Below are 12,500 nucleotides of genomic sequence, written 5' to 3' on the forward strand. Positions count from 1 at the left end.
GACTTGTAGGAGGAAGGAAGTTATCTGCAGACCCAAAATTTGGGTCGAGTGCATGCTGTGGTACAGACTCATTTGAAGACACCCAAAGTTCTACTGGGCTGATAGACTGGGTGACGGGTTACTTCTGAAAAGTTTCCAGTTAGTTTCCGACTATCGAATTCCAATTACAGGCTGTGGTCAACCTGACGCTTTGGAAGAAGACAGTTACCAAAAGTAACGCACAATAAAATGGAACATAAAGAACTTTTTAATCACAAAGTTTTGCCTATGATTAGGTCAAGAATGCTAAAAGTCCTGAGTCTGTACTTACCAGAAGAATTTTATCAAACGAAATCATATCTGAAGTTATCAATCCTATTATTATATATATTTTTAATAATTCTTCAAAAAGTACGGATTAAATATACACTCAGTTTCTTAACTGTATAAGTACTGGTACTTTGCTATTAATTGGCCAGCCGTAAAACTTTTTAAATTTATGCAAATAAGTTTGTGCACACTCGATACACATTTGTTTACATTTAATACACACACTTAATATATACCTTTAATCTAGTAACATCGGCATTTTGGAAGAAGGATAAAAGGAAAAATCGTAGACAAGTGATAAATAACAATAAAACATCGTTATGCAGATCCCCTTACAAACTGCCAAAGATGACTTCGCGAACCGAATTACAAAATTAAGGGGCATGATTGTCTTGTTAAAAAGCTTGCGCGATATCACACGACTTTTGCTTCAGTCCCACAGCGCGACGCTTTGGTGAAGTATCTTCAACTATAGCCAAACATCGACCAAGGTGAATGAATTTGTTACTTAGAAACTGAAGGAACTTCGTTCAGATATATGTGTGTGTATACGTGTATACATACATACATACATACATACATACATACATACATACATACATACATACATACATACATACATACATATATACATATATATATATATTTATATATCTATATCTATCTATCTATCTATCTATCTATCTTTATCCTATCTATCTATCTATCTATCTATCTTATCTTTTATCTTTTACTGTTTCAGTCATTTGGCTGCGGCCATGCTGGAGCACCGCCTTTATCGAGCAAATCGACCCCGGACTTATTCTTTGTAAGCCCAGTACTTATTTATTCTAATCGGCTCTTTTGCCGAACCGCTAAGTGACGGGACGTACAACACACCAGCATCGGTTGTCAAGCAATGCTAGGGAGACAACACGCAAACACACACACATACACACACACTATATATATATTACTATATACGACAGGCTTCTTTCAGTTTCCGTCTACCAAATCCACTCACAAGCATGGTCGGGCCGGGGCTATAGCAGAAGACACTTGCCCAAGATGCCACGCAGTGGGACTGAACCCGGAGCCATGTGGTTGGTTAGCAAGCTACTTACCACACAGCCACTCCTGCGCCTTATATATATATATATATATATATATAATATATATTATATATATATTATATATATTGATTATATATAATGAGATTCAGTTGAATTGGGTACTTACGTTGAAGCGCTAAGTCAGTCCGGTATTATTCGCACAGCTCGAAGTAAATAAAATCAAAATAAGCAACAATATTTCAAATTGACGTAATGATTGCATTGTTCAATTAAATGGAACCGCTTGAAACGGTCGTACTGCACCACTTCTTGATATCCTGCTGCTTATTTTGATTATACATACATACACACACACATATATATATAATATATATATATATATATATATATGTATGTATGTATGTATGTATGTATGTATGTATGTATGTATGTATGTATGTATGCATGTATGTACTCTGTATATGTGTGTGTATATGTATATATACGTATGATTGTATGTATGCATGTATGAGTGTATGAATAAGTTGTGTGTGTGAGTTTGTCTCTGTTTTATTGTGTATCTATTTACAGCCCTTTAGTATTATCTGATCCAATCTTCGTAATGTGTATATTCTTAATAAAAATTAAGCTCTGCTATGGATAATCGATTTTAACGGATTTGTAAATTACTACGAAATTTCAAATTATTTATTTCTCATTTAATACTAACTTAACTCTGATCGCTTAATTTTGGGCATCTTAAATATTTATTTAAGATTTTTACAACGAAAAGCTTTCCATATTTTAAATAAAACTATAGTACCATTTCTCATAACAGATAATATAAACTCCACATAGGTCTTCATGCAAATAATCATTAGATGATTAAATACTATTATTAATGGCCAACTGTTGTCTTACGATACATTTAATTGTGAACATTAACATTTTGCTTATTTTGTCTTCTATCAGCGATAAATGGAGTTGATTAATTTAAATTTTAAATTAATTCTATCGTTTTAATCAGCCTGTACTTGCTGAATACATAAAGGGATTTTGGTAATGCCCTTTATTAAAGATTAATCCCCTTTCTATTTAGCCGCACTTGGTTTTCACCTAATTAAAGTCTTGTTCTACTCCCCTCTAAAATGTACGCCCCACTTCACTATCTAAAGTGCCTCATTCACTTTCGTGATCAATAATGGTTCCTCCTTTGCTGTCATTTTTTCTCTTTAACTATTTAAATTCAAATGATTATAACATGATTATTCACATCTCCCGAAAAGTGCCTTCCAGCAATCAATCGCATTATAACACCGTAATACAGCATCTCCAGCACGCGATCGTGAGAAGAAAACAAATTTGAGAAAAAGGCCAAACTTGCTATCTTCAAGTCATGTGAAGATAGCAAGTTTCACTTATCACTCTTAGCCAGGAATATTGCAGTTCCTCCAAAGAATCTCTGAAGTGATATTAGTTGACAAGGTGCGTAGCTCGGAGATCAGTGAATGTTTCGAAGTCAAGCCATAACTACTCTGCATTGAGACGATGCAGTCTTGTACTACGGACATGTGGTCAGAATGTCACCTGAAAGAATCACAAGACGGATTTTTCAAGACGGGCCAACCGGCAGGGGTACTAGAGGTGGACCAAGAAAAATACGGCTGGGCAATTTCCATTGTCTCCGTTGCTCACGATTGAAAATCCAACCAAGAAGTCTCACGATAGGTGCTTCTAGCAGGGCCCTAGGTAAAAGGAACCTCAAGTTCCTACAGTCGTGACCCTCTCGAGAATACTGGGAAAAGATGTGAGGATGGATAACTATTGTATGTGTGACTGTAAGTGTGTCTATGTGTGCGTATGTATGCTATATATATATATTCTTTAGTGCCCACAAGGGGCTAAACATAAGGGACCAAACAGGACAGACAAGGGATTAATTCGATTACAAAACGACCCAGTGCGAAACTGTACTCAATTTATCGACCCCCCCGAAAGGATGAAAGGCAAAGTCGACCTCGGCGGAATTCGAAACTCAGAAACGTGCGGCAGACGAAATACCGCTAAGCGTTTTACTCAAACCCGACGTGCTAACGATTCTGCCAGCCTCACCAGCCTTATGCTATATATATATATATATATATATATATATATATATCACGTGATCACGTGACCGACCAGATATCAGATGTTGCTACTCATCGCTGGTCACAATGCGTTTCGCATTGTTTTAGCTTTCAAATGACGCCACCCCGCTGGCTAAGCGAGCAGGCCAATATATATATATATACATAGTATGAATGAAAATTGCAGAAAACAAAACTGGCATTTAAGTTTTATAAAACATAAACTTGTTTCTTTCTCTTTTCTGTAAATCAAGAGAAAGATTACGCATGTCGTTTGTTTTCAAATTGCAGAATCTTATCTATTTACCTGTCGGTGTTTTCAGCAAAAATACAAATTATATATAAGTTAAATTCTCTCTTCTCTCATATATATTATATATATATTATATATATATATATATATGTGTGTGTGGTGTGTGTGTGTGTGTGTGTGTGTGTGTGTATGTGTGTGGGTATGCTGTGTGTGTATGTATGTGTATATATATATGTGTTGTGTGTATGTTTGTATGTTGTATGTATATATATGCAGAGAAAATGGGGGATAATGAATAGGTGAAAGAGAAGAATCGGAAGAAGCAGAAGGAGAAGGGAAAGAAGAAGAAGGAGAAGAAGAAGAAGAAGAAGAAGAAGAAGAAGAAGAAGAAGAAGAAGAAGCTGGAGAGTGTCATCCGGTACTGTCAGGGCGACTGTTGCCAAGATTCGTCCGATAAAATGTATTTGACTGCACAGTTACCTTAGCGACAACTTAAAGGGAAACGGTCTATGAAAAAGATAACTAGACAATAGACTGGAGTCTAAGGATGAGAATGTTAAAGATGTATGTTGTGGGGAGACCTATAATTTGCGAGTTTAGAGTGTTTCGGTATTAGGGGAGATGTAGAATTAGTAATAGTAAATGACGAACATACACCCAGAAATGTACACATAGATACATTCACACGTATATAAACTCAGAGAAGTGCAGACGCACACGCGCACGCACACACAACGCGGAAACCTGCCACGCATGCGCGTACATACATAACACTCAAATACTCTCATAGTCACCTACACACGTATACACAGACCCACACAACATACATATATACGTATCTATATACATGCATGCATACTTGCATACTTGCATACACACACACCACACACACATACACACAACACACACACACACATATATATATAATTATATATATATATAATATATATAGATATTCTATATATATCCATACAGACACAGATATACGTACATGCTATATACAAACATACATACATACGCACATACATAAATACAAAACACCCACCGTGCATAAATACATACACATGTTCATACTCACAAATAACTACATATATCTATGCGCACATACACACACACAGATATATATATACACACATGTTTATATATATACATATACGTAGACATATATACATAGATACGCATACATGTACATACACATACATACACATATACACATACATAAACAAACATACATACATATATACACATACATAAACAAACATGCATACGCCTATATATATATATATATATATATATGTATACACACACAAATACACACACCCTTACATGCACCCACATATTTACCTGGATATATTGGGTTGGCAACTAAGTTCCCGCCGTTTTTATAAATTTAAATTTTTTAAAAGGTTTAATAAAAAATAACAACTAATTAACCAATAGCGTATTCACACTTGTTGTTTACAACTTCTTTCCAACGTTCAACAAGATTTTCAATAGCTCGTTGGTAGAAATCACCCGATTTCAATTCTACATCAGTATTGAACGAAACTCCGCGTATAGCATTTGAAACAGATCGAAAGAGGTGGAAATCCATTGGTGCCAAATCAGGAGAGTACGGCGGGTGTGGCAGCACTTTCCAGCCATGCGTTTGAATGGCTTCCTTGGTCATCTTGGCGATATGAGGGCGGGTGTTGTCGTGCAGCATAACTCCATGCTGCCGATTAGGTCTTTTCGCTTGAATAGCCGCGTTGAGTCGTTCCATCTGTTGAACATAGATTTCCGCGTTGACCGTTTGGTTCCGTTGAAGCAATTCGTAATGAATAACCCTTCCAGTCCCACCATACACACAACATCGTTTTACGCGGATGAGGATCTTGTTTCACACGCGGTGTCGCTTGTTTACTGGAGCTAAGCCATTCCTTATGCTGCTTCATATTCATGTACAGGCACTATTTTTCGTCGTCAGTAGCGATTCGGTAAAGAAATCGTTGCTTGTGTCCATGAGTTGAGCAGTGACGAGCAAGCAAACTAGCGGAGATTGTGGCTCGTTGATTTTTGTTGTTGTCACTTAAAGCATGCGGAACTCATGCTCCATACTTCTGAACCTTTCTCATCGATTAAAGATGCTTCTCTATAGCAGTGTGGGAGAATTCCATTTTCTCTGCCAGTACCCTTGTCGTTTGACGAGAATTTTCGTGCAAATTTGGTTTAATCGCTCTTCATCGAACTCAACTGGACGACCAGAACGAGGAGTGTCTTTGGGGTCAAAACTTTCATTTTTGAACTTGGCATACCAATCACGAGCGATTCTTTCAGCTATGGCAGCCTCTCCATGCACAACATAAATGTCGCGAGCAGATTTTGCGGTCTTAGAACCTTGATTAAAAGTAAAAAGAAGGTGTCTAAAATGCTCGTTTTTCTTAACTTGACATTTCATTTTAATGATCAGAAAATAATCAAAAATTAATAGAAAAATAAAAACAAAAACGATTCCAAAATAATTATAAAATAGAATTCTCGAAAAAAAAAAGATTCCAAAATTTAAAAACGCAATTAAATCCGAAATTCTTTAAAAAACGGTGGGAACTTAGTTGCCGACCCAATATATTCGCACGCATAGAAACTGTTGATCAACAGTCTCTATATTATTGACTGTTATGAACTCTGAAACTTGTTAACATTGAAACTTTTAAATGTGTTTCTCTTAATTCATAATTCTAAATTTTTGCCTTTGATAAACAAAAAATAATGTTGAAACCAGTTTCGTATATATTTATTTTAAAACAATTACAAGTTTTCAATTTAGGTGCATTTTGCAACATGAATTTACCTACATATATATATATATATATAATATATATATATAATATATATATATATATATATATATATATAGTTAATCCAAACATGAAAACACAAAGAGAAAACACAACAACGCGAGGACGTGGAAGGAGCATAGTGTTATTGGGCGCTCGGGAAAGAAGGAAAGAAGGAGGGTTTGATGTTTCGAGCGGAGCTCTTCGTCAGAAACATAGGAAAAGGAAAGATCCAAAGAAGGGAAGACGGAGGAAAAAATCGTCAACGGTACACACGCGGTCACATTTATATATATATACATGGTGGGGGGGTATATAAACGTAAGTGTGTTTGTGTGTCAGTGGGTGCTAAAAAGCTCCTGGATTTAAGGGTATCATGAAAGACATGGGTGGAGGCCCAAACTTCCGAGTTACAAGACTTAGAAAAAAAACTGAAGGACCGCTGCAATAAGTGTGTGAATCTGTGAGGGGAATATGTTGAATAAAATCATAATTAACTGATCTTCCTGTATTTTCTTTTACCCAGAGCCAGGAACTTTTCAGCACCCCCTGGTATGAACGGCAAAGTAAAATTTTGAAGACAACCCAAAGATTCTTCGTCACCTGAGATTCTTTAAATGGATATAAGCACACGCACGCATCGTTGAGTGTATCTACGAAGGCACATACGTAAAAAGTAATGGTATGCACGCATACACACACCCACATATATACGCATGCACAAATATCTAATTAGTAAAGATATTTACACAAAGGATAAGTTCAAGTGAATACACCTACGTATCCTTAAACATGCACCACATTTTTACAAACACGGGGATCTCTTTTAACCTGCCATGAGCCCCATGTGGGGATCTGTGAAAAATAGTCTCAGTGCCGGTTGTTCGTTGTATTTAAAGTGAATTGCTTATGTGCATTGCATTTGCAGAGGTGTGTTTAACAGTATTTAGTAGTTAAAGTTTGTCATTATTAGCTCTGGTTAATTCTAGAGGACATTTTATATCATAAATTGCAATTTTTGAACTACAAAAATATTGTCTGTTTTGAAAAGTTTTTGTTTTTTTTTTGCATTTCCCATCTATATCATTCATCGATATTTCATACACATTTGCATTTAATACTATAGTTTCAAAAAAAAACTAAAATGTTTTTTATTGTAATTGAACAGAAAAGTAGAATTATGCTTTTTTTCAGCGATCCCTATTTCTGACTTTTCGAAAAATTTATCATAATTTCCAAAATAATTCACATATGAAGAAAATTTAAATACAATATATTATTCTAACTCCTAAGACACCTGACAAAGCCAAAACATTATAAATAAAATAATCTGGCAGATAATGGTTTAATCCAAAAAGACTTGTCACTTTGTTAAAAACCAGCTTGAACTCCATACCAAAAAAAAAACTTAAATAAACCTCAAAGAAAACATACGTTTGAGTAACTCATTTATAATTATAATATAGATGTCAGTTTCCTCTAATAACGAACGTCTCTTCCGAATTCAGTGAGAAAAGGAATATGAGTAACTTCTTCGAAATTAATGTTTCTATATTCTGATTATAAATTCATATTTATATCTATGAATATCGGTGTAGTTGATTATTTTAGAAAATGTTCAAGTGATAAATCTGAGAGACTAGAATTCGCCCTCGTTAATAAACAGGTTAAGATTAATGTCTGTTGATGGAATAGTAAGATATGGCAGACATTTTTTATAGTTCAACATGTATTGTTGCTATTATTTGAATTCAAGTTATGGATTTTCATTATTTTGTGAGAAACCAGCTCTTTATTTCTAAGGAGAATTGTAATGAATAAGAAAAAATGTTGCATACAACATAGAAAATAGGTAAGAAAGAAAGGAAGAAAGAAAGAAAGAAAGAAAGAGAGAAAGAAAGAAAGAAATGAAGGGAGGAAGGAAGAAGGAAAAGCAAAGAAAGAAAGAAAGAAAGAAAGAAAGAAAGAAAGAAAGAAAGAAAGAAAGGATGGAAGGAAGGACGAAGGAAAAACAAACAACCAAAGAAAGAAAGAAACAAAGAAAGAAACAAACAAACAAACAAAGAAAGAAGGGAAGGAAGAAAGAAAGAAAGAAAGGAAGAAAGAAAGAAAGAAAGAAAGAAGAAAGAAAGAAAGAAGGAAAGAAAGAAAGAAGGGAAGGAAGAAAGAAAGAAGGGAAGGAAGAAAGAAAGAAAGAAAGAAAGAAGGGAAGAAAGAAAGAAAGAAAGAAAGAATGGAGGGTCGAATGAAAGCAAAGAAAAATATGGCGGAAATGAATGATGGTTATTGAATGCTGAACTGAATGGAAAATGACAAAATATAATTTCAATCTTATAATATTGAATATGTAATGGTAGACAATCTTTCAGACGGACAGAGGAAACTGATTTTGGATGAAAGCTTCAGATATCAGATTAAGTTGTAATATTTCTATGAATAACTAACCACACAAGGAAAGATAGAAGCTATTATATGTAATGGAAGATGGCGACGTATTATACAGATTAACGTGCAGTCGAAATAAAGAGAAGGGTACAGAAGATCAGCGGCTAGATAATGGCATCCTGTTTTAATATCCGATTGTGTTGACGTTAAACTTATATTGTTTCACATTTCTATTGTTGAATCACAATAATTTCTCTGTTATTATTTACAATGATATAGGTTCTAGGCGGTTTTTTTCTTCATATTTATGCATTGTTTATGGCTTAGAGGATAAAAAATAGCGCCTGTATCCTGTTGCAACGCCAATGGGACTGGTCAAGTGTAACAATAGAAGTTCTTAGACGTATTCTGAGACATGAAAACTAACGCGAATGCTTGTTATTCAGTGAACTCGGCTAAAGACACTCACAATCCAGGAAGTGATGGCTAACACCGAGATCACTCAAAGTTAGTGCACTTGCATATGATTGCAGAATATTTCTAGAACTTTTCCCGTGATTATTCTGGCGTTCATCACCCAAGAAAATCATCCGAACGCAAATTCATGGGAGATTAGGCATCAACAATGATGTAATTTTTAAGGTTGTTTACAAGTTTTTGAGTAGAATTGTAAGAAAACATTCAGAAGAATTTTTTAAAAACTTTCTGGTTTTGAAGCAAAACAAATTTTTTTGTATGTTTGTATGTTATTCCTTGTTTTTCGCAAACAATTTTATTGAAATTCTATGAATCCATTATCTTAAAATCTTGACGTGATGGTAATAAATGGATATCATTTTCGGATTCTGTGTGTCAAAAATGTCCTTGTTCAGGTCCAGATTTTTGACAACAGAGAGCATTTTTTTTTGCCTGTGCAATTCTCTCTCTCTTTCTCATTCTCCCTTCCTCTCTCTCCTCTCTCTCTCTCTCTCTCTCTCTCTCTCTCTCTCTCTCTCTCTCTCTCTCTCACTCACTCTTATTTTGCAAATTATGCTCAAAACGAAGTCAATTTATTCAAGACTTGAATTCTTATTTGTTTATTGCCCATAAAAGGCTAAACATAGAGGGGGCAAACAAAGACAGACAAACGGATTAAGTCGATTACCTCGACCCCAGTGCGTAACTGGTACTTATTTAATCGATCTCGAAAGGATGAAAGGCAAAGTCGACTTCGGCGGAATTTGAACTCAGAACGTAACGGCAGACAAAATACCTATTTATTTACTACCCACAAGGGGCTAAACACAGAGAGGACAAACAAGGACAGACAGACGGATTAAGTCGATTCTATCGACCCCAATGCGTAACTGGTACTTATTTAATCGATCCCGAAATGATGAAAGGTGAAGTCGATCTCGGCGGAATTTGAACTCAGAACGTAGCAGCAGACGAAATACCTATTTCTTTATAACCCACAAGGGGCTAAACAAAGAGGGGACAAACAAAGACAGACATAGGTATTAAGTCGATTACATCGACCCCAGTGCGTAACTGGTACTTAATTTATCGACCCCGAAAGGATGAAAGGCAAAGTCGACCTCGGCAGAATTTGAACTCAGAATGTAGCGGCGGACGAAATACTGCTAAGCATTTCGCCCAGTGTTCTAACGATTCTGCCAGCTCGCCACCTTAGCGACTTGTATTCTGTTTGAATAAGTCTTGAATTCTATTTGAACAAAGTAGATAATTATGTAGGTGGCAAGCTGACAGAATTGTTAGAGTGTCGGACAACTGCTCTATTAGTTGTTCTGATTTCAAATCCTGCTGACATCAAATGTGTCTTTCATCCTACCGGGGTCAATAAAATAACGAACCAGCCAAGCATTGGTGTTGACGGAATTTACTTGTTACATCTCCCCTCAAAATTACTGGCTTTCATTCAAAATTAGAAACAATTAATTATAGCTCATTGTGCAACGGGGACGATGATAGACTGGCAGATATCTCTTGCTTTATCCATTTTGTAGTTTCGCGTTCAGCGTGGACTAGCATAGCTTTTCATACCTCCGGGGGATGAAAATACGAAGAAATACCAGTAAAATTCTTCCGGTGATCGCAGGTAGATATTTCCTGCAAAATTGGAGGGATTCTCTTAATGTAGAATTTTGGCTGGTAACTTAGTTTATTCCGAAACACCATTTCAATTAAAATATCTATCCTCTCACTGGAGTTTATCATTATTATGTTCGAAAATCTTATTAACTTCCGATATAATTTTTATCGAAATTTACTCAAATTATCTAATTAATACAGACAGTGCCATGGTGACAGTGACAGCGAAGCCATAATGCTTTTAATTATTGCAGTTTCAATTAAGATAGATTCATACCTGTACAGTCATTATGTGAAATAAGAAACTGTATTATATGTAAAACATGTAAATATAAACACACACGTGTGTATATATGCGAGTGCTTTTGTATATATGTATGTGTGCATGCTTGTCTGCTTGCGTGTATACATACATACATATTTACATACATACATGTATATGTATGTACGCGTGTATTTCTATATACATGTATGCATGTATGTGTGTGTGCGTATGCATTAACGTATGTTCGTTTGTATGAATGCATTTTTCTTTCTTTCACGTTTGGAACCACATCAGTTAATTCTTCTCCACACATTCCAAAAGAATAGTAAGTTTCTTTCTGTTGAGTAGGCGGTGCTATAGCTCATAGAATTAACTCTATCATTTATAAACTAACAAATAATCAACTTTCGTTTTTCTACGATCGAAGAAATACGATCGAAGAAATAAAGTGCCTGTGAACTACTGTGGTTATTTTTTTCTTTTATACAAAACACTCCAATTTATTTTAAGGAAATGAAAGGACGAAGGTAAAAATAAGGGTGTGAATATTTATATTTGTCATGTTCTTATACACTACAAATTTGACGACGTTACCTGCAGAGCTATTTTCTCTGAAAAAACAATCTCCTTATAAACTTTGTATGTAAAATCACATCTAACAGGACTGAATAAGTGAAAAAGTGTCTGTCACTGAGGAGATGCATTAACGCCGAAACACGTGTCTAGCAGTACTCTGAGGCAATTTAGAACAGGCTCATTATAGTTTTATATACAAAAGTCCACAAACAGAAAGTTTTCTCTGCGACAAGAATCCTGTTGTGGACGCCTTCCGTGTTGTCGTGTACGAGAACGTGTTAAATATAAATGTTCACATTGTTATATTCTTGGTTGACTTCGAGTCGTTTCCACCCAAACAGGCTTGACTTTCTCGGTACCCTTTTCCATCACCTACATACCGTCCGCCGTACCCAGGTCCAACATGTACCACTCCACGTAATCTTTCCTTCCCAATACGTTATCTTTTCAACAAATCCCTCACTGCACGGTTCATCATTTTCGAAACCGTCAACTTACAAACCCCTTCCTCCAGATCAAACCAATAGAAAAATAAATCAAATCCAATATAAAGCAGCCATTTGTAAAACTAAAAACCAAACAAAATATAATATTTTTACTTTCTTTCCATTGCTGTGATTTAAAATCATCGTGACGTTGGTTTTCTTC

General features: G+C 35.4%; 2 long non-coding RNA genes across 2 annotated transcripts in view; one reads left to right on the plus strand and one right to left on the minus strand.

Moving 5' to 3' along the window:
• LOC118763704 overlaps positions 1-478 on the minus strand; it is a 12,761-nt gene extending 12,283 nt beyond the window's left edge. Inside the window, exon 1 of the long non-coding RNA XR_004999460.1 lies at positions 468-478. This is a non-coding gene — a long non-coding RNA (uncharacterized LOC118763704). The remainder of the gene's footprint in view (positions 1-467) is intronic.
• Positions 1-9,598, plus strand: part of LOC118763703 — a 21,866-nt gene extending 12,268 nt beyond the window's left edge. The window contains exons 2-4 of the long non-coding RNA XR_004999459.1: positions 5,702-5,706; positions 7,404-7,408; positions 9,586-9,598. This is a non-coding gene — a long non-coding RNA (uncharacterized LOC118763703). The remainder of the gene's footprint in view (positions 1-5,701; positions 5,707-7,403; positions 7,409-9,585) is intronic.
• Positions 9,599-12,500: the final 2,902 nt, after the last annotated feature.

This window comes from Octopus sinensis, linkage group LG6 (genome assembly GCF_006345805.1).
Source record: "Octopus sinensis linkage group LG6, ASM634580v1, whole genome shotgun sequence".
Lineage (NCBI taxonomy): Eukaryota > Metazoa > Mollusca > Cephalopoda > Octopoda > Octopodidae > Octopus > Octopus sinensis.